A 21,228-nucleotide genomic window follows, 5' to 3' on the forward strand; every position below is an offset into this window, starting at 1 on the left:
CACACGGGCCCACCTTCAACATTTCTCCCCTAGCTACTATGACAGCCTCCTACCTGGCTTCCCTGCCTCCATCCTTCACCCAGCAGTCAGTGACAGCTTTCTAAAATCCGTGTCACTTCTCTAATTCAGTATCACCCCACCACCTTCAGGGGACAGCCAAGCATGGCATAGAATTCACGATCTGCAATCCCTCCAGACTCTTGTTTTGACACACACCCAAGTACTCACTCACCTTTCTACAAACACAGGCATGCACACGCACATATTCACAAATGCTGGGATACCCATCTCTCCCTTTTCCCACTCTCCCATCTGTTGGACAAGTAGCTGCTGACCCTGCAAGTCTCAGATCAAGATTCACATCTTCACGGAGGCTGCTCTTATCCCTCCCTCCACCTCCAGTCTGGAACTCATACCATGTAGGGCTAGAATCCTACGGAAGCTGCTTTCTCTACAGAGAAGATGACTCTGTGTTGCAAAAGAGTATGAGTAACCATTAACAGACTTGTGATTTCCTCCAATTTGTACAAGAAGTCATTTCTTTACCATGGTGTTCCAACTGGTGGGATGACCGATTTTTAAACCCATTGCCAAACAGTGCTAATTTCCACTGCCAAAGACAATGTTAAACAAGCGCACCTAATTCTTAATGTCATTATCAGTGCTGGAAATTACCCTTATTTTCAAGTTTGCTAATTTAGTAGATAAAACATCAGGCATCATTTTAGTTTGCATTTTATACCTAGTGAGGTTGACCGTTTTTTTTATGTGGTTGAGGATTGCATCCCACCTTGTTACAATGATCTATTGAAATTATTTTCTATTAGAATCTAGTGGTTTTCTTGATAATCTGCAGGAGCCCATTGTGCAAACCAGGGAGGGACACAAAGATTCTCCTCAACATTATTTGTAATAGCAATACAAGAGGACACTTCATAAGGGAATAGTTCAAACATTCAGAGAGCAACACTTCTGTAGAACGTTAGGCAGCAATAGAAATGCTAAGGATAAAGACTTCGGACCATGGCAAATGCTTACTGTGTGGAGGGAAGGCAAAAGCAATATAAGATTGCTTCGATATCCTGATTATAGCTGTGCAAAATGCACTATGTGCTGGGTCCCAGAGAAGCAAGGATGAGCAAGTGTCCCTTCTACTGAAGAGCTCGCAGTCCAGCTCAGGGAAAGAAATATAGCACCAGACTGTTTTGGTGCAATGTGAAAAATGTTTCCATAGAAGGGGATGCAGCAGGTAGTGGGAGCTCAAGGCATAAAGCCGTAGGAAGGCTTCTTGGAGGCAATGATGTCCGAGCTGAACCTTGAAGGACTGAGTGATTGGTCCTGCTGATGGAGTTGGCATCTGCTGGACTTGGAGCCCCAAGCAACTGATGTTCAAGTATCGCTGACTGGTCCTCCACCTGCAGGCTGAGCCTCCTACTCTTGGCAACCCATCAATTCAAAACTAAAGCAATGTTATGTGCATGGTCCTATATGTTCCTCAACAACTCTCTGAGGGAGGTATATTACAGCTTATTCCACAGCAGGAGGAAGCAAAGACTAAGGAGGCTAGATCTCTTGTGTTGAGTCATACCAGCTTCAAAAACACAACCGAAAAACTCCAGAGCTCATGCACATAACCCCTGTGCCAATGTTTCTGGAACCTCCTGCACCAGAATCATGTGGAACGACTGATAAAAATCAGGATCCCAAGACCCTCTCTAAAGAGACTGAATTTAAACTTCCAGGGATGTGGTAAAGGCATCTGGATTTTTTTTAAGCATGCTTTCTAGATTATCTATGCAGACACTGAAGCTCGAGAACCAATGAAGGGCATGCCACTTACTGACATATTCTCAAGAATGTTTTCACCTGTCTGGTTCAAGCACTCACTTTCCATGGCCCAGCCTCCACGCCTGCTGTCATCATTGCTTGCTGCTTAGGACAAGGTGTATGTGAGATATTCCTAAGAACCAACCAGGCCCTCAGCTGGGGTCCTCCCTCTTCCAAGAATACTTGACCCTCCAGCTGACTGAGCTCATCATCGTGTTCAGAGCTAGAGTGCAACCCGTCTTCCTTCTCATTTCTATTTGACACTGGCAGGAATGAGACATCTCCTCTGCTAACTTAATTATGTCCATCATCACTAAAAGAAATCCACTGAGCTTCATCAAGCCTGGCAAGTTAGGGAGATGCCTGCGTCTCAGACACCGACATCAGCAACAGAAACAGATGCTGGAGGCAGACAGAGGAGGGGAGGTGGAGGCTGTCAGAGGTCAAAGGCTCCAGGACTTAACGTCATCAGCCAGGGTTGCAGAAAGAACCTGGAGTCAGGAAAACCCAGGCCTACGTCCTGTCTGCCTTTTGCAAGCCGTGTGACCTTGTCCTTGCCCTTCACCTCTCTGCCTCTCGGTTTCCTTATCTGTTAAATGGGCATAGTAACAATGGCTCACAGGATTATTGTGAGGGTCATTTGAGCAGATGTGTAAGGCATGAACTAGAAATACAAGCTGATTCTAAGTGAGCCACTTAATGGCAAGGATGGGACTTATTTTGCACTGAAGAGTAGGTTTTTTTGTGGGAATGGGAAAACTGCAAAGCTTTTTTTTAAGGTTATTTGCAAATATAAATGTACTTTCTTTAAAGGTCTATTAAAAAGTGGTAAAATACTAAGAGAAAGGAGGCGACAGGGCACTTCCTGACCAAGCTGAGCTACTTGGGGTGGCCTGCAGGTGGGGACTGTCTGGCTCCTTCCTCTCCCTGCACTCGCCCTTGCCCACACCTCCTGGCACTTCATCTCATACTTAAACACCCACCACATGAGGCCTCCCCTCGACCACCTGCACGCTTTTCCTTCTGGCTGTTGGTCTTCCCATGAAGAGCCATGTCCTCACTCGGGACCCCCTCCAGGCCCTGCTCAAATCCCTCTTTCATTGGCCTGGCCCTCCCAGATGACCCACAGAACAGCATCCCTGCACCTGCAATCTTCCCCTTGCATGGATCACCATCCCTCACCATCTGACCAGCACCATCCCTCACCATCTGACCAGTTTACTCAGCTGTGCTCAGCTGCTGCCCCCAAGTACCCAGACTGCCTACTTGTTCACATCTCAGCACCTGGAAAACTTCCTGGTCACTCAATAAATAATCAATACCATCTAATTAATGACTCAGTTATGTGGGTTCTGTGCCAGTTAATTCATACATCCAGCCAGAGAGATAGGGGCTATTGTTCCCATTTTATAGATAATGGAAATGAAGCTCAGAGGAAATGAGCGACTGGCCAAGGTCCCACAGCCAGTAAGTAAGGGTGTAAGTAATAGGAACTCAAATTCAGGTCCATCTGAATCCCATCCACAAACCCAGCACTTTGCCTCAAGCCTCCAAAGGGCAAGTACATAATGAAGGGGCTAAGTGGCTGAGAACATACTGGACTAATCAGAGACCAGTGTGACACACTGCACAGCCACATGATAGGCCCATCCAGATCCAAACCACGGCTAATGAACCCCTGACTCTCCGGCCTCACCACCCACAGCAGCAGCCCCTTTCCCAGGGCTGTAGGCTGTGAGAAACCTAGAGTACTCCGCAGTCCCCAGGGAAGCACTCAGTGAAGCCATCTGGCCCACTTGTCATGGGAGCAGAAGAAAAGACCTCTCTGCAAGGGTTCCAGGAAACTCACTGCTCCCCACCCAGGGTTCAGGGAAGGCAGGAGGGGAGCAAACCTTTGCTGATAATATTCTCAGCCCAGGCTCACACTGGCCCTTCCCCACCATCCCTCTTCTCACCCTCAGGACAGCTGTGCATGACAGAGGCCATCAGGGCCGTGCAGACCGGGCCTGTGACACCTCTAGGGAAACGGTTCACATATACCATGCGATGAGAGGCTTTACTTACAGTTGTGCAACCTGGTAACCCAGGGCATCATCCCATTTTAGAGAAATGAAAACAGAGGCTCAGAGACAGGACCTGACTTATGTAAGTTTCCCCAGTTAATGAAAAGCCAAGCTGGAATCCAAACCCATTATCTGATCCCAAAATCCACACTCAGCCCATCCACCACAGCACCTACACTCTCGAGCTCATGCATGTTAATTCATTTCGTCTTTGCTATGACCCAGGAAGAGAGGTATTAGAAATTAGCAAACTCCTCAATCGGCCCAAATCAAAGGGCTGTGATACGGAATCACCTCCTATGTGATTTCAATCTAAAAAATCCACAGTGTTTCATTATAAACATGATCATCTTAAATAAGAGGTAAGTCTTGCTGCAGGAAGGTCACTGTTAAACACCACACAAACTAGCAACAGCCCACCAGACACACCAGGAAAGAAAAAGGAAAAATACCTCAAGTGTCCCCCTACTTTTACCCCCTCTTCAATCAGTCCTGATGGACAGAACCCACCAGAACATGGTCAGCTTCTCTCACATAAAATCAGAATCAAAATCCAAGCTACTTTAACTCCAAAATTCAAACATTTTCCCCTATACTTCACTGCCTGTTAACATTATTTCATTCATTCTTACCCAAACACCAATTATTATCCTTATGGTGGCAGACTATATTTTCCAGAAAGAGCCACACCCCATCCCAGAGCCTTACTGTGTCCCCAGCAAGAGCTGCAGCCTGTGTGTCCTCTCCTTGAGCCTGGATGGGCCTCAGTGAGTGTGTTTAACAACAGAGGACCCAGTGACCACGCTGTGAAGAAGCCCAGGGCACACGAGGAGGCTGCGAGTAGATGTCCCTGCTGACAATCCCTTCTGAAATCTCAGCCAACAGCCAGCAGCCAGCACCAGATACATGAGTGTGGAAGCTCCAGGTGACTCCAGCCCAGCCACCATCTGACTGCAACCCCATGAGAGGTCTTGCCTAAGAACTGCCCAGCTGAGCCCAGAACCAGGAGAGATTATAATAATAAATGAGCATTGATGGTTTATACTACCAAGTATGAGGTGGCTTGCTACACAGCAATACAAAACCAGAGGCTCACCTTTAAAATGAGTAGCTGTGGCTCAAGGTTATGAAGTGACCTGTCCAAAGGTAAAAGGCAAAAAGCCAAATCTCCAGGCTAACCATGTCTGACACTGGGATGCTCTCCAGGAGCAGGAGGAAGGATGGGGAGGCCATTACTTTGCCACCTCATTCATTGCATGTGTTCCCTTTGGCTTATTAAACCACGAGGCCTTCTTTTACTCAGGAAAATAAAGGAAGGATGTTTGCCGGTGTCGTTTCTGCGTGGGGAGATGAATATAATATAATCCTGGTCTGTAATGACTATTCACATAAAAATCATGTTTTCTTTACAGAGAGCCTCTCTCCCTTTTTCTCTCCCTCAAATCAATCCAAACTGCAAGAACTATGAAAAGTACAGCCTTCAAGATGATCTTCAATCTGTCAGATTTGCAGTCCTTCATTATAAGCATAATCATCATAAATGAAAGATAAGGCTTGGTGCAGCACCGTTCATCATGGAAAGATGCTAACTCGCCAGCCCGTCTGTCTGTGAGAACTGCTGTTCTGTGTGGGTGAAGTGGGGGAAACGAAACCTGGAGGAGGTGGTTAAATGCCCCCATCAGCCAGGGGACGTTCGGAGGTGGAGCCCACCAGAACCGGCATGGCAGCCCAGGCTGAGCGAATTCCTTCCCACACACTTTCTGGTTCCTTCTCAAACTTCTCCAAGGCAACAGATTTTTCACTTTCTTTTAAGATTTCTTTTTTGCTCAGAGAAAGAAAGAAGTTACCGCACACCTAGTTCTTACACTCCAGGCATTGTGGGGCCACGCTGTAGACAGTGTCTCAAATGCTTTATAGCTACCCTGGGAGGTGGGCATTATTTTGGGTAGCAGGAGTGGGGCTGCAGAGTCGAGACAGATGTGGGTTTGAATCCCCTGATACTCAGTAGCTATGCAAACTGATGCTCAATAAATGAATGCTTGATAGAGAGAAAATAAAATATAAGGCTTGCTCTCATTTTCATCCCATCCTCTTCCCTCTCACCACCACACATCCCCATCTACAAATGCATAGAAAAGGTTTAATCCTGCATAAAGACTAGGTTCACCATTCCCAAGGTGGAGCCCAGGCAGGTCGCTGCCTTCTAAGCTTATGAATCTCACTCCAATGGCAGACTTACTATCATCTGTAAGTAGAACATAACCAAGCCTCTTCCCCAGACCTGGGGGAGCTGAAGGAAGAGTCCGACCCCGAGGGGAGAGTGAGATGCACAGATCGCACCATCCTGAGAAAACTATGGGACCCAGGGGCAGTGCAGGGGCTGGGGGTATTGTCACAGCAGACTAAAGGCCTCTAGAAGAGTTGGATGTGATGAGAAGTAATAGAAAAATCCAGTAGGTGACCAGTAGTAGCCAGAATACCGTGCACTTCCTGTCATCCCGACAGCTCTGGAGAGAACAAGGGGACCCAATGGTGCTAACCCTGCTCTCATCAAGAGCACCAGCTACTTATGGGACAGGCTGTGAATACCTATGGGCTCATCAGTCCCTTCTAATGGCATTACTAATTGCAGGCATACCTTGGAGATACTGCACTCATGGTTCTAGACCACCACAATAAAATGAATATCAGAATAAAGTGAGTCACACACATTTTTTTGGTTTCCCAGTGTGTATAAAAGTTATGTTTATACCATACTGTATTTTTAGTCCATTTTCACACTGCTGATAAACACATACCCGAGACTGGGTAATTTATTTTTTTAAAACAAAAACAGGTTTAATGGACTCACAGTTCCATGTGGCTGGGGAGGCCTCACAATTATGGCAGAAGGCGAAAGTCATGGCTTACACAGTGGCAGAGAGAGAATGAGAACCAAGCAAAAGGAGGTTTCCCCTTATAAAACCATCAGATCTTCTAAGATTTATTCACTACCATGAGAACACATGGGGGAAATCACCCCCATGATTCAATTATCTCCCACCAGGTCCCTTCCCCAACACATGGGAATTATGGGAATTATAATTCAAGAAGAGATTTGGGTGGGAACACAACCAAACCATATCAACTGTAGTCTATTAAGTGTGTAGTAGCAGTCTGTCTGAAAAACAATATACATACCTTAATTTAAAAATACATTATTGCTAAAAAATGCTACCAATCATCTGAACCTTCAACAAGTCCTAATCTTTTTGCTGTTGGAGGGCCTTGCCTCGGTGTTGATGGCAGCTAACTCATCAAGGTAGTGGCTGTTGAAGATTGGGGGCGGCTGTAGCAATTTCTTAAAATAAGACAATGATGAGGTTTTCGCCATCGATGGACTCTTCCTCCCCAGAAAGATTTCTCTCCAGCATGCAAGCTGTTTGATAGCATTTTACCTACCACAGAACTTCTTTCAAAATTGGAGTCAACTCTGCCACTTTATCAACTACACTTACAGAATATTCTAAATCATTTGTTGTCATTTCAACAATGTTCACAACATCTTCACCAGGAGTAGATTACGTCTCAAGAAATTTTCTTTACTCATCCATAAGAAGCAACTCCTCATCCATTCAAGTTTGATCATGAGATTACAGCAATTCAGGCTCCACTTCTAATTCTAGTTCTCTGCTACTTTCACCACATCTGCAGTTACTTCCTCCACCAAAGTCTTGAAATGCTCAAAGTAATCCACGAGGGTTGGAATCAACTTTTGTTCCAAATTCCAGTTAATGTTGATGACCTCCTCCTATGAGTCATGCGTGTTCTGCATGGTGAGTTCTTTCCAGAAAGTTTTCAATTGCTTTGCCCAGATCCATCAAAGGAATCACTATCTATGGTAGTTTTAGCCCTACGAAATGTACTTCTTAAATAATAAGATCTGAAAGTTGAAATTACTCCTTGATCCTTGGGCTGCAGAATAGATGTTGTGTTAGCGGGCATGAAGGCAACATTCATCTCCAGGTACATCTCCATCAGAGTTCTTGGGTGACCAGGTGCATTGTCAATGAGCAGTCATGTATTGAAAGGAATCTTTTTTTCTGAACATCACGTCTCAACAACAGGCTTAAAATATTCACTAAACCATGTTGTAAGTGATGTGCTATCATCCAGACTTTGTTGTCCCATTTATAGAGCACAGGCAGCATAGATTTATCACCATTTTTAAGGTCCTAGGCTTTTCAGAATGGTAAACCAGCATCGTCTTCAACTTAAAGTCACCCAGCTGCATTAGCAGTTAATAAGAGAGTCAGCCTGTCCTTTAAAGCTTTGAAGCCAGGCATTGACTTCTCCTCTCTAACTATGAAAGTCCTAAAGAGCATCTTCTTATCTAATATACAGCTGCTTCACCTACACTGAAAATCTGTTGTTAGTGTTGCCACCTTCATCAATTATCCACCTAAATTATCTTCTGGATAACTTGCTGCAGCTTTGACATCAACACTTGCTGCTTCACCTTGCACTTTTATGTTATGGAGGCAGCTTATTTCTTTAAACCTCATGAAATAACCTCCACTAGCTTCAAATGTTCTTCTGCAGCCTCCTCACTTCTCTCAGCCTTCATAGAATTGAAGAAAGTTAGGATTTTGCTCTGGATCATGCTTTGACTTGGAGGAATGTTGTGGCTGGTCTTATCTATTCAAACCACTAATACTTTCTCCATATCAGCAATAAGGCTGTTTTCAGTTTCTTATTATTCATGAGTACACGGGAGCAGCACTTTTAATTTCTTTCAAGAAGTTTTCCTTTACATTTACAACTTGGCTAATTAGTGCAAGAGGCCTAGCTTTCAACCTGTCTCAGCTTTAGACATCCTTTCTTCACTAAGCTTAATCATTCCTAGCTTTTGATTTAAAACGATAGACATGTGATCCTTCCTTTCACTTGAACACTTAGAGGCTGTTGTACGGGGTATTAAATGGCCTAATTTCAATGTTGTTATGTCTCAGGGAGTAAAGAGGCCCAAGGAGAGAGATAGATGGAGGAATGGCTGGTCAATGGAGCAGCCAGAGCACACCATCTTATTTGGACACGCTTCGTGGTGCCCCAAAACAGTTACAGGAGTAACATTAAGATCACTGATCACAGATCACCATTACGAATATAACAATAATGAAAAAGTGTGAAATATTGTGAGAATTACTAAAATGTGACACAGAAACACAAAGTAAGCACATGCTATTGGAAAAATGGTGTCAATAGACTTGTTTAACGGGGGTTGCCATAAACCTTCCATCTGAAGAAAAGAAATGAAAACCGTGAAGGGCAATAAAGCAAAGTGCAAAAGAACGAGGTATGCCTATACTAAATACCGATGACGCACTGTCACTCACACATCACATCTGCACCTTAATTCAAACAACTGTCCTAAAACAAAGTTGCATTGCAGTGCTTATAACGCAGGGCCCCCAAGCTCCAATTAATTTATAGGAGAATGGTTATTACTAGGGACCACTTGCTTGGAGGGTCCAAGCACCAAGGAAAAGTAAGATGCACAGATCTCAACATCCTGAGAAAACTGTGAGGCTCAGGGACAGTGTAGGGGGTGGGAGAATTGTCAAAGTCGCTTTTTTCCAGGACCCTGATAATTAAAACACCTTTTATATATCACCACAGTCCCGGGGCAATAAGTACTTTCCGAAAGAATGAATGAATAAATGGATGAGCCAAATGTTCCATTAGACACTACTGTATAGTTCGTATCATTTAATAAAGTGATGCTGCTCAGTACACTCACTGAGCCTCAGTTTCCCAATTTGTAAAAGAAAGACAATATGACCAACCTTACAGTGTTGTAAGGTTAAGTGATATATGTCCAAAGTCTGTCCACCTATAACCATCAATATATGTTCAATCAGGTTCAGCAAATACTGAATCACCTTTAGTGTTGTTGTTAGCTACCATTTATTTAGCATCTACTAAGTGCTAGCAGCTGCCTAGGCTTCCTAGGCTTCCTAATGCTTATAATAGCTCTTTAAAGTAGAAAGTATGATCACCTTTATCATGCAGTATTTATGAGAGCTAAAGAAGTAAAAAGGTTAATACAGAATAATACAATAACTTCCACTCCTAGAGAATGGCAGATCAAGTGCGCAAAGGCACTGTCACAAATCAAAACAAGACTGTCCTCAATAACATGGGCTTTTTGACACATCAATGGGCTTTCAAGGTACGTGGAAGTCTTCAAACCGGCCAGTCTTCCTCAAAATGTGAGCTAAATCTAAAGTTGGTAACATAGTTTGGCTGTGTCCCCACCCAAATCTCATATTGAATTGTTCCCATAATCCCCACATGTAGTGGGAGGGACCTGTGGGAGATAATTGAATCATGAGGGCGGTTACCCCCATACTGCTGTTCTTGTGGTAGTGAGTGAATTCTCATGAGATCTGATGGTTTTATAAGGGGTTTTCCCCTTTTGCTTGGCACTTCTCCTGCCCACTGCCATGTAAGATGTGCCTTTCCTCTTCCTTCACCTTCCACCATGATTGTGAGGCCTCCCCAAACATATGGAACTGTGAGTTTATTAAACCTCTTTTCTTTATAAATTACCCAGTCTCAGGCATGTCTCTATTAACAGCATGAGAACAGACTAATACAGTTGGGATAAGCTGGCAGTGTATGAAATGAAGAAGTTTGCTGCCTTGAGGATGAGCACTAATTACCATTGCAATTAGGATCCTGAGCCCGGGACAAAGAGCAAGGTGGAGGAGTTAAGCCTGGCAGTCCTGGCAGATATGAGATGCTCAAAGGTGATGGATATGTCTTCAAGTCTTCGGTGCACCTGATTCACAGCAGAACTAGACAGAAATCTCTGGAGGAAAGCATCCCTCATTTAGGCCCTCAGGAGTAAAAAATCTGAAAATAAGATTAAAAAACAAGCAGTGAGCTCATAATGAAAAGTCACAGAAAGAGAAGATGGCAAGTATCTGTGAGTGGCAGTCAATAAATGTAACAAATAATAGATTCAAACACCTCAGGATTGCAGATATTAAATAATCCAATGCATACTATATCAATGTATGAAATGTAAAAAAAAGGTAAGAAATGCATAAAGAAAATAACATTGGAATCACAAAGATAAAGAGTAAACAAGAGACCATCAGGAATGACCAAATAGGTTTGAAAAATAACCAAATGGAACTTCTAAAACTGAAAATTTTAATTGATTTTTTAAAAATTCAATGGATGCTTGACAAGTTGATTACACACAACTAATAATAAAATATGTGAACCCCAGGATAAGAGTCTGATCAAATTACCCAAAATACAGTATCAAGAGATAAGGAAACAGAAAATATAAAGGTAATGAAAGGCATACAGAGAATAGAATAAGAAACTCTGACATATATCTAGTCAGAGTCCTAGAAGGAGAGTGAGATATATAAGAATAGAGGTAATATTTCAAGAGATATTAGCTGAAAACTTTCTAGAACAAAGGGAAGACACATATCCAAGATTCAGAAATTACACAATATACTCCAAGTAAGAGTAAATGTTTCAGGTCCTTTCAGATGCCTATAGTGAATCATTAAAACACCACAGGCAAAAATAAGATTTTTTTAAAGCCGCCAGACAAAAAGTAGAGACAATCTTGAAAGGAATAATCAGAAGACTGAAAACAAACTTTTCACCTCCATAATGACAGCCAGAAGAAATGTGATGGTGCCTTCAAACTGTGGAGATGCCAACCCAGAATTGTGTACTTCACAAAACTGTGTACCCAATAAGAGCAAAAGTAAAACAAAAAAATTCAGATACGTGTGGTTGGGAGTAAACCACCACACCTCCCCTAAGGAAGGAAAGAAAATAATCACAAAAATATCCTTGTGAAAAGCAAGAAGAAACGGTGAGCAAATAAGCTGATAAACACGCATGAACATTAACAAAACAATGTGTGTATAAGGTAATAATAAAGTCTAATTTATAAAGCCACAGAAAAGTCATAGAATTAAAATATTACACAACAATAACTTGTAAGTTGGAAGGGTGGTAACTTGATTTGGGATATTCTAACATCCTTTTATTAATCAAAGGGGATTAAGATATTGCTTAGTATGTCGTTAAATTAAATATGCATGATAATGTGTCCAGGACAATCAGGAAAACAAAAGGGCAAATTTCAAAGCAGTAGAGAAGAATAAAAATGGAATAAAAATATGCAAATGAATAATTTTTAAAAACAACCTTTAATCAATGCTTCCACCCAGGCAATAAAGAAGAAAAGAGGATATTTACAAAGTGAAAAAAGAAAAATAACAAACTAAGGTAATAGAAACAATAAGAAATCAATAATGTAAATAAATGTAAGTGAACTAAATTAACCAATCCAAGACAAGATAATCCAGAATATTTTTTAAATTACAAGAAACACCCAGCTATATTTACTACCTAGTTTAAGAAGTAAAATATTATCAGCAAAATTGAATCATCTATCTGCCACTTCCTGATCACAAACCCATCCCCTTCTACCTGGGGGAAAAAAAATAAAACTGTATTCAGTTCAGTGTCTATTAAAACTAGGCAGACCCACATTGCTACAAATGTATATACTACTACTACTACACACACACATTTTTTTTTTGCACATTTTTGCTCAAAATTACATTCAAAAGATTTGTCCGTTCTGATACATGTAACTTTAGTTCACCAATTTTCACTGCTGTATTATTTTTATAAGAATAAAAAAATAATGCCACATAAATAATAATGCCACAATTGATTTATCCATTCTCCTGTTGGTTGGCATTGCTATTTTAAAAACTACTGCTATAAACGTTCTTATTTATAACTCCTTGTTTACATTTGCAAAAGTTTCTCTCTAAGGTAAATATTTGGGGTGTGGAATTTCTAGTTTATGGAACACAAATATCTTCAATTTTCCCAGATAAGGCCAAATCAAAAGTAGCTGTACCAGATGGCCACATTTCTTCCAATGCCAGACTAGGTAATTGGGACCAATTTCCCCACTTTAAAACCTAGAAAATCTGAATAATTTTTTTAATTTAAAAATAAAAATTAAATGCCTGAAGGCATTGGAGAGTTATCAAGACAGTGAAGAATTACAGGGCCAAAATCCAGGAAAAGAAGAAAACTCAATGAGACAAACACAGCAGGAGATTTTGAAAAATTTGTAACACTCCAAGTGTTACAAATTTAAATATAAAATTAAAGTTCAGGGACCATCAGTTGGTGGACTTCCTAGACCACCAACACCAAAAGTGGTGTCCACTTTTTCTATTATGTTCTTTTCTCCTTTTCTTTGTTTCTGCCTTTCACAGGGAGACTGATTGAGTTTTGGTTTTTAAATGACACTAAAGGTATATACTCTAGGAGTAAAGGCAAACCAGAAATATGCTGTCCTTCAAAGGGATTAAAGTCCTATTTGAAACATCGCCATCCCTAATTGACTTAAGGAGATCAAGCACTGCTAGCGCCCTGCCAGAACCACACACTGGACTTCCCGAGAGAGGGATATAATATGGTCATCCTAGTTCTCAATTTAAATCTACAATGTTTCCAATATTCAGTCAAAACCACACACACGAGAAGGCAAAATAAGGTAGCTGACAACAAAGAGAAACAATAGGGAAACTTTCCATAAGTCTTCCAGTTACGAGAGGTATCATATCCAGACTTCAAAAATAGCTAGCTTCTTATGTTCAAGGAAATAAAAGATTGAGGATTGCATAGAGAACCAGAAACTGTAGAGATGATTCAAACATAAAGTCTAGGACTGTAAAATAGAATAGCTGAAATTAAAAATTCAGTAAATAGGTTTAATAACAAGTAAGATATAGCTGAAGAAATAATCAGTAAGCTACAAGATATGCTAGAAGAAAAAGTCTAGAATGGTTCATGGAGAGACAGGAAGACAGGAAAAAGACAAGAGAAAATGTAAGACGGATATAAGATACATAAAATTGGAGTCCCAGCAAAACAGGAAAAAGAGTAAGGCAGAAGCAATATTTAAAGAAACAATGGCTGCATCTGGGCACGGTGGCTCACGCCTGTAATCCCAGTACTTTGGGAGGCCAAGGTGGGCAGATCACGAGGTTAGGAGTTCGAGACCAGCCTGATCAACATGGTGAAACCCTGTCTCCACTAAAAATACAAAAATTAGCTGGGTGTGGTGACACACCCCTATAATCCCAGCTATTCAGGAGGCTGAGGCAGGAGAATTGCTTAAACCTGGGAGGCAGAGGTTACAGTGAGCCGAGATCGCGCCATTGCACTCCAACCTGGGTGACAGAGTAAGACTCCATTTCAAAAAAATGAAAAAAAAAGAAACAATGGCTGAAATTTTTCAAAAAGTGGTCAGTTTTATTTAGAAAGATTCAAGAAGCACTATGAATCCCCAACCAAAATAAATACAAAGGGAACCACACCTTGGCACATTTTATCCAAACTATTGAAAATCAAAAACAAAGAGAAAATCTTAAAATCAGAGAGAAACAAATACACATTACCTTCAAAGGAGCAAGAATAATACTGGCATCTGACTTCTCAATAGAAACAAAACCAGAAGATAATCAAATGCAATCTACAAAGTATTGGAAAGAAAATTTGCCAAGAATTCACAGGAAAAATATCTTTCAACAATAAAGGTGAAATAAAGGCATTTTTAGTCTGGGAGAAATACACTTTCAAACTGAGAAAATTCACACTGGCAAATCCACTAATACTGAAGGAAATACTGATAGATATTCTTCAGACAGGAGCTTAGAAATACAGGAAGACATGAAAAATGACAGAAAGGTGAATGTGTAGGTATATGTAAATGAGCCTTAATATACAAAACATAATTACTTGTGGGATATGAATAATACGGGGAAATAAAATGCTTAGAAACTATAACATATAAACAGAAAAGGAAGTAAATGACGTTAAAGTACTCTTTTTTTTTTTTTTTTTTTTTTTTTTTTTTTTTGAGACCGAGTCTCACTCTGTCGCCCAGGCTAGAGTGCAGTGGCGTGATCTCGGCTCACTGCAAGCTCCGCTTCCCGGGTTCACGCCATTCTCCTGTCTCAGCCTCCCGAGAAGCTGGGACTATAGGCGCCCGCCACCACACCCGGCTAATTTTTTGTATTTTTAGTAGCGACGAGGTTTCACCGTATTAGCCAAGATGGTCTCGATCTCCTGACCTCGTGATCCACCCGCCTCGGCCTCCCAAAGCACTGGGATTACAGGCGTGAGCCACTGTGCCCACCCGATGTTAAAGTACTCTAAGACTTTTGCATTGTCTAAGAAGTGGGAAAAGTATTGTTAAAAAAAAAAAAAAAAAAAAAAAAAATCAAAGATACCTATTATCATCTCTGGGGCAGCAGTTTTCAGAATGTGGCTCATAGACCCCTGCGAGTCCCCAAGGGCAAAACTATTTTCATAGTACTAAGGCTTATTTACCTCTTTTAACTTTGTTGATATTTGTACTGATGGTGCAAAAGCCACAGTGGATAAAACTGCTGGCAGCTTGCATAAAGCATGACAGTGGTAAGAAATTGTACTACTAGTCATTGTAGTCTTCACTGCCGTGTAATTGCAGAAAAAAAGAAAAAAGAAAGAAAAAAAAAGAAAGGGCAATTGACTACTCTTGCTGGAACAGTGAAAAAGTATTAATTATTATTAAATTATAAACTTGGACTACACATTTTAAAATATGCTATGTGATGAAATAGAACATAGGCATGGAGCACAGCTGCTTTATCCTGAAATCAAATGGTGATCTCAAGAAAAGCAAGTTAAGTTGTGAGGTGCACTGCCACTTTTTCATCCAAGACCAATTTTTACTTGCAAGAATAACTGACAGAGAAACTATGGTTATTCCAAATTGAATACTTGATAGACATCTTCTCAAAATTTAAGGTAGTAAACATGTCACTTTCAGGAAAATAATGTACAGTTTATGTTATAAATGATACATAATTTAAGCTTTCAAATAATAATTACAATTTTATAAAACTTACCTTGGCCATCCTGAGCTTGATTCCCAATATTTAAAGAATTTTGTTTATGATGACATAAACAAATGTAATTTTCAAATATTATATAATCGATGTGTCAACATTTGGAAGACCTGAATAACTCAGTGAAGCAATATTTTCCAAATGACCAGTGAATACTGATACAAAATTACACATGAGTGAAAACTTATTCAAATTGTGAGGGAGACCAATAGATTTTTATGAAAATTTCATTGATCTGGCTTCAGATTCCACTTTGCTACTAACCTTTAAGAAATTACCACTTGTGAATGTTTTGTATATGACTAAAGAAGATAACCTCAGTATTCTGAAAAAGCCATTAAATAGCCCCTCATTTCCAACTACATATCTGAATGAGGTCACATATTTTCTTTGTATATTTCAACCAAAACAACATATCACAACAAATTGAATGCAGAAGCAGGTATGAGGACATGTCTGTCTTCTTTCTACTAAGCTATACATTAAAGAAACAGAGCAAAATGGAAAATAGTGTCATCTTCTCAGTATTTTTTGTTTTAGAAAAGGTAGTTATTTTTCACAAAAATAAGTTATGTCTAATAACTAGTACTTATGATTACTTTAAAGTGAATTAATAAATATTTTAAATTTTTCTTGGTTTTAACTTCTTTTACAATAAGATATTGATAATGTAATCCCGAAAAATAAAAATCATTTTGTCTAACAATTTTTAAGAATATAAAGAGGTTCAGAGACCAAATAGTCTGAGAATCAGAGTTCTAAGATAATCATTAAAAGAACAGCAAAAGAATATATAAATACTAAGTTAAGAGAAGAGAAAAAAAGAATAATTAAAAAAGAATGAATCCAAAAGAGGGCAAGAAAGAAGATTAAAAAAAAACATAGGTTGGACAGAAGAAATAGACTATATTGGTCGTTACATTAAGTGGAAATGCCCAGAGACTGTCAGATAAGATTTAACATTTAAGAAAAACATGCTGCTCACATGATACACAATTCAAATATAAGGATACAGAAAGATTAGAAGTAAAAGGATGGAAAGATATCTTAATGTAAACACTAACCGAGAGAAGCTGGTTAACTCATTAATATAAGACAATGTAGACTTCAAGGAAGAAAATGTGACTAGATACAAAGACAGGTATTTTCTAAAATACAAAGTCTAATTTTCCAGAAAGAGATAATAGTTCTAAATGTGCATGCACCTAATAACACAGCCTCAAAATATGTAAAGCAAAAACTAACAGAACTAAAAGGAGAAATAGATAAAATCATCACCACAATGGCAAATTTTAACACATATCTTTCTCATTGACAGCACAAACAGACCGAAAACATTAGCAAGGATATGGAAGTTATTAAGAATTAAGTTATTAAGAATAAAATTAAGAATTTGGGGGAATTAAGAAATACAGTGCTAAGAAATACACTGGGTCAAACAAAAAGAATGCAATGGAAATTAGAAAATATTTTAACTAAATGATAATTAAACTACATGATTTGATAATTCGTGGGATGCACAAAAGCCATATTTAGGGGGAAATTGATATGGACTTAAATGTATATACTATAAAAGAAGTAAAGTTGAAAGACCGTGATGCAAACTTCCATCTCAAGAATCTGGAAAAGGAAATAGCAAATTAAACCTAAAGAACATGGTAGGAGGAGTGGCTGCTGGAGAGTCTGGGGCCTGTCCTCTCCTGGAGTCTGCAGACGGACACTGCCCTGGGGAGGTTATCACGGGCTGCTTGAGGGGCAGGTAGTTCACCAGGGTGGACAGCTCCCTCAACAATTAACTCCAGCCACTTTCTGGGTCTCCCATGCATTTTCTTTCTCTACCAGATATTTGTGCTAATCTAGCATTACAGAGTTTCAATGTACATTCTCCTAATCACTAAAAAGATTGGGAGTTTCTTCAGCTATTTGGAACTTCGTGTGGTGCCTGTTCTATGAACTGTCCATTCAGACATTTTGCCCATTTTTCTATGCATTTGCTTTTCTAGTCTTATCTTGATTTTGTAGAATTCTTCCTATGCTCTGGATACAAATCTTTGATTTGTTATGTGTATTGCAAATGTATTCTCCTTGTTTGTAGCCCGCCTTTTCATTTCTTTTAGAGTACCTTTAATTGAACAGAAAATTTTAAATTTAATATGGTCAAATGTACCAATATGCTCCTTTGGGTTTTTTTGGGGGGGCGGGGGAGGAAAATGGAAAGTTCTTCTCTACCCGAAAGTCATGAAGGTACTCTATTTTCTAAATGTGTTAGAGTTTCTCTTCTCACGTTTACATACTTAACCTACCTGGAAGTTATGTTGAGGGTTGTATGAGGCGGATTCCATTCTTACAGTAGAGGAAATTAAGGCTCAGACTGGTGAGTGCATGTTAAGGGTTGTAAATGGCAGAGCCTAGAATCAAACCCTGATCTGTCTGGTCCAAACCACATGGTCTTTCCCCTGCATCTCACTCCAACCTTCCAGAAGCCTCCAATCTGAACTGCATTCAGCTCTTGACCCCGGGGTAGGTGCTGGAGATGCAAAGACCAGTTGGACCCAGGCCTGCCACGGAGAAGCTCCAAGGATGACAGGGACTCACATAAGCTCCAGCCCAGCTCCCTGGAGGGTGAGATTTTAGAAGCAAGGGCAGGGACACTGCAGGGCCCAGAGACGAGGCTGGGAAAACCCTGCTGGAAACGCCAATGCAGCACAAAGAAAGGGCTTCTTTTTTGGTTACAAAAGAGCAAAACAACACTTGGGAAGTCAGAAAGTCAAAGAAACCAGTCCAAAATGATAGGTGGAAGAAAGTAACAGAAGCAAAATTGGAAGGCAGGCCTGTGAGACTTCAGTCTGGCTTCTCTTAGTCTTCCAGCATTTCTGTACAGAAACAAAGAAGAAAACAGCAGGGGAGCCTGGGCAACAGCTGTGGGCAGCCCATCCACCCCAGCTGCCTGACCCTGTCTGAGCTTGAGGCCTCTGTGGGCTGCAGCTTCCTGGTTCCACGGTGCCCTGCGGCCATGGAGGGGCTCTCATGTTTCCCAGAACACCCAGTCTTGCCAGCTGCAGTCAGGTGTTTCCAGCAACACACACACTCACATGCATGCGCAGACACACACACATGCACACACACACACACACACCTTGTGCAGGAGCCACGCCCTCCAGCAGGATCTTAACCCTGGAGCCCTCTCACCTAACTCCGATCTCTAACTCTTCAGCCACCCTCTGTCCAGCTGTCCAAGCTGCTCTGTGGCCAGTGCTGGGTGACCTGCATGGGAGCCCAGGCACGTGCCTAGGGGCCAGGGGACACGCACACACGAAGTTCAGCATCAGAAGCCTTAACAGAATTTTGCAATTAGAAAACCTTAGAAAAAGTTGTTGTAAATTTCACAGTGCATGTAAGTTTTGCGTCGATGTGAAAAATAAATATTGGATTTGAATTACATGGGACTGTAGGCAGCATCATCTCTTCTCTGCTAAGATCTTCCAAAGGGCTGACTGTTGCCCTGCCAGTGGGCTGGCTCAACGGAACGGTTTTCCAGCTTAATTCTGAGTTACACTCTTGCTCTCCTTTCCGTATCTTCTTCCTCTCTCCTGTCTCTGTCTCCCCTCTCTCTCTCCTCCCTTTTACTGTCCTACACATAATCATTTCCAACCCTAAAGCACTTCACATTTGGTGAAAAGCACTTCAGTTTCAAAGTGATTAGAAGCTGAAGATCCGTCGTTTAAAATTTAAATTAAACCGATTAAAATCGCAGGAGCACTTTACATGTTTTAAGCAAATAATTATTTTTTACCAACAGATCCGGGAGGCTGGAGCGAGCCAGGTCTCAACAGGCCTGAGAAAGCAGCAGGACCTCGGGTGCAGCTGGCCTCCCAGGCCAAGCGCCCGGCCCTGCCCAGGCGGCCCAGGGCAGCTTCTCATAATCCTGGGAGAGGATGGCCCCGGAAATTAGTCATGAGCCTGGGCCTTCCTTCCAAGGTCACCCAAAGATAAGACTCTGAGTGTCTGTGGTTTCCTGTGCAAAAGGAGGTGGACCTCACTCACAGGAGAGAGAAGAGATTCTCTCAGCAGCTGTGGTCCCTGCCTAGTATCCCACATGCTACATTCCATGGGCCCCAGCATCAACAATATAGACCTCAGGGTCACCAGAATGCAAAGAGCATCTCATGTTTTCCAAGCACTTTTTGTGTCCTGGCCACAGTAACAAATAGGCAAAGTCTCTGCCCTTGAGATCAGCCCAGCAGAAGAGTAAAAATATGAATAACAGAACAGAGTGGTAAATATGACAACAAAAAAACTGTATTAGCTACTGAAATAGAACAGAGATGGAAATGATTTTCTTCTGAGGCTCTCTGGATTGAAGAGGGGTTATGTGAGCTGGGATTTGCAGGATGAATAGGAGTTTTCAGGTGGACGAATGCAAAGATTTTCAAAAGACCACCAAGGGCCCATGACACTGTGTTCCTATTGCAGAATAAGGAAATTTCTAACAAGATACAAGTTATCTTCTCTCACCAATGTGGAAACTGAGTCTCAAAGGTTTGAAGCTCCTGTTGGAAGTGACAGCTAGAAAGTTGTAGACTCAAATCTCGGTGTGACACGAACATTTCAGGTACTTTTGATTCCCCCCTTGTTGATATCTGGAACCACAGATGGATGTTTTGAGTCTTGTCTTCTTTTTGGCGGAACAGTAGCCTAGGATCAAACCCAACAAACCAACCAGCTAGCCTTCCCCTGCCCTCCGGTGCTGACTCCCACCACCACGTGTCCATGCCCAGCTGCCTTCAGGACCCCAGTGGGAGAGGGAGCTGATAGTTGGGTCTCAGAGGCAGTTGGAACAGACAGCAAAAGAAATAGTTCATGGTCTGCATGGCAAAGGGAGACTGGCAGCTCCAGCCGCGTCCAGGAGAGCCAGCAGGCCAAGCCCAGCCCAGACGTTTCAAAAACAAACCTCCATCCAGGTTTCCATCTCCCGGGGCGGGCCCCACCCTCCAGGAAGAAAGTAACTTCAAGCAGCCCAGGTTTCTTGCTTTTGGAATCTTTGTTTTTAGTTTTCCCTTTCCCCTAATTAGGTTTCAGAGCCCAGGATCATCCAGGCAGCTTCCTTGTGTTCAGCAGGGTTGGATGTGCACTCTGGTGTTTATTTAAAAAATGTTCCCAAAGAGGGATAGTGGTTGAGGGGCAAGGAGAGGGGCCTTTTCGAAATAAGAATTCGCCTTTGGGGCACGGGGGCGGGGGAAAGGGGGAGTTGCTTTTCATAGACACAGAGCTTCTGGTGGGGATGACTAAAACATTTTCGGTATAGATAGTGGTGACGATTACACAATGTGGTGAAT

General features: G+C 41.4%; 1 long non-coding RNA gene across 2 annotated transcripts in view; it reads right to left on the reverse strand.

Annotated features, from left to right (window-relative positions):
• The window catches only part of LOC119619084 (uncharacterized), a 42,359-nt gene extending 22,563 nt beyond the window's left edge, over positions 1–19,796 (reverse strand). For both annotated transcript variants that reach the window (XR_012091047.1, XR_012091046.1), the window contains exons 1-2: positions 19,686–19,796; positions 10,595–10,787 (exon numbers count right to left, since the gene is read on the reverse strand). This is a non-coding gene — a long non-coding RNA (uncharacterized lncRNA). The remainder of the gene's footprint in view (positions 1–10,594; positions 10,788–19,685) is intronic.
• Positions 19,797–21,228: the final 1,432 nt, after the last annotated feature.

Source organism: Chlorocebus sabaeus, chromosome 24 (assembly GCF_047675955.1).
Source record: "Chlorocebus sabaeus isolate Y175 chromosome 24, mChlSab1.0.hap1, whole genome shotgun sequence".
Taxonomy (NCBI): Eukaryota; Metazoa; Chordata; class Mammalia; order Primates; family Cercopithecidae; genus Chlorocebus; species Chlorocebus sabaeus.